We start from the raw sequence: 2,284 nt of genomic DNA, 5'->3' as shown, positions 1-2,284 counted from the left end.
CATCTTGTCTGCACTTATCAGTTTTTACAATCTGGATGTAAGACCTTATATATTGCTTACTGTATCTCCTATACACTTGTGTAAATTCTAAATGTGTAAAATGTATTACACCTGAACTGCACTGTATTGTACTGTACTGCACTGTATTATTGCACTTTGTAGTGCTCTGATATTTTGTAAGTTGCCTTGGACAAGGACGTCTGCTAAGAAATAAATAATAATAATAATACTCATGATTATATAATTATAACCAACGTAATTTTGTATTAAATCACAGTTTATAGCACTTGTACAATGCACAATTAAGAATATTAATTCTGCTGAGTAGTGAATGGAGACTGAAATGGACATTTGATTTTCTTATACAAACCCTATTTTAATTTGGGTTTTGTAAAATGTGTTGTATTTATGATCCTGCCATGACATACAGTGGCTCTCAAACATATTCACCCCCTTGGACTTTTCCACATTTCATTGTGTTACAACATGAAATCAGAATGGATGTAATCAGGAGTTTTTGTCACTGATCAACACAGAAAATGTCCATAATGCCAAAGTAAAAAATATAATCTGCAAATTGTTCTACATTAATTACAAATACAAAACAGAAAATGTTTTGCAAAATAAACGTCTATATTTATTGTGCATTTTCACAAAAAGCAGGAAGAATAGGCATAAAAAGCTAAGAAACCTAAACAGAAAAGAAACAAAAGCTTGCCTATTGTTTGACAACCCGCTAAAATAACAAAACCAGCAAGAAAAGTCTTCCGGATCGGAACTATCTGACCTACTCTTCCATGTCAAAATAACAAAATAACAAACAATAAAACAACAAAGGCCATCAAAGTTAATAACAAATATATGTATATAAAACAGAATTTTAAACAAAAGCTAGCGTGCAACACAGTGGGAATGACGACTTAATCCCCCTTTCTTCAGCCGGAGAACAGCCATGCTTTATGGTCCTGAATGAAATGCTGGCAGGTACACTCACTCATTCAATCAATGCCTAACAAGAAAGCACAATAAGAGTTGCAGTACTGCCAAATACCAGAAAGGATAAAAAGGGTAAAATCTGCCAAACACAACCTGCTTCCACTGCTTTATTTTAAGCCTAGATGTCTCAATTTTTCCAGAAGGGACTGATAAAGCACTCATCTTTTGAGTCGACAGCATTTCTGGGGTGAAACAGCTGGCATGACAGGCTCTGTAGACACAGGCATTAAGGGTCTCACATTAGTGATTAGAGAAAACTTAATGGGTGAGATGAGAGGGTCCTGCCTAGACAACATAGCATCCAAATATGTCTGGCAACACCGATCAGTCTCTCCTATGTGTGATGAGTGCAGGGGATTAAACTTCAATGTGCATCCTTTCTCTTGGAGGTAATTCCTTATTCTATATCCTCACTGTTGATGTTCTCCTCCTTACATGCACCAATAAAGTTAGTCCCTCTGTTGGAGCAGAGAAGTTTTGCAGGACCACAGATCTGCAAAAGAAGGAAATCTAAAGAATAGCTTTTGGAATTAATTTAACTGTCCTCTTGCATGGGGAGCTGTGGAGATCTACGCAGGGGAGAAGACTCGAGAGACGCAGCAACAGACCTCAGATAAAGAAATGGATAATTGTCCATGTACTTCAACATTTATTGTTTGATTTATGTATTATTTTATCTGTGTGTTTATTTTAAATGTTGGCATGGATAGTTCTACATATTGTCTTGCCCTAAAACAAACAAATAAATCAATAATACAATATTAAAATACATTAAAACAAGCTCACACTGGGGAAACTAACATTATAGGGGCTTGCCTGAAGTACTATGTTGGGGAAGAGAAAAAAACAGGAATGCAATAGAAACTGGCAGTCCTGCTCATGAGTGTGTTCAGATAATCTGGATGTAGAATATAAGGTCATTTGTTAAAATAATAATAATAAAGTCAATAAATCGCAACTGAAGAATGTAACCTGGATAAGGGCGTCTGCTAAGCAATACATAATAATGATGACAATAATAACTTGCTTTCGTCTTTCATTTTATTTTTTATAAACATTTGTTCAGAATTCATTACATTGGTTTCAATCGGCGCCTTCTAAATTAATGGATTGAAAATGTACACGCAATTTTCTTTTTGCGGGGCGAGTCCTTGTAGCGCAGATGTCCGCACTTCTGCGCAGAGCTGCACAATTCCGCCGATCCCATTGGTGCAGCCGCGCACATCTGCGCTACACGACGCAACTTATTTAGCGCGTTGACGCTTGTGCGTAATGACGTAGGAGCAAA

This window comes from Amia ocellicauda, chromosome 2 (genome assembly GCF_036373705.1).
Source record: "Amia ocellicauda isolate fAmiCal2 chromosome 2, fAmiCal2.hap1, whole genome shotgun sequence".
Lineage (NCBI taxonomy): Eukaryota > Metazoa > Chordata > Actinopteri > Amiiformes > Amiidae > Amia > Amia ocellicauda.
The sequence above is the reverse complement of the archived record's forward strand: the minus strand, read 5'-3'. Positions refer to the sequence as shown.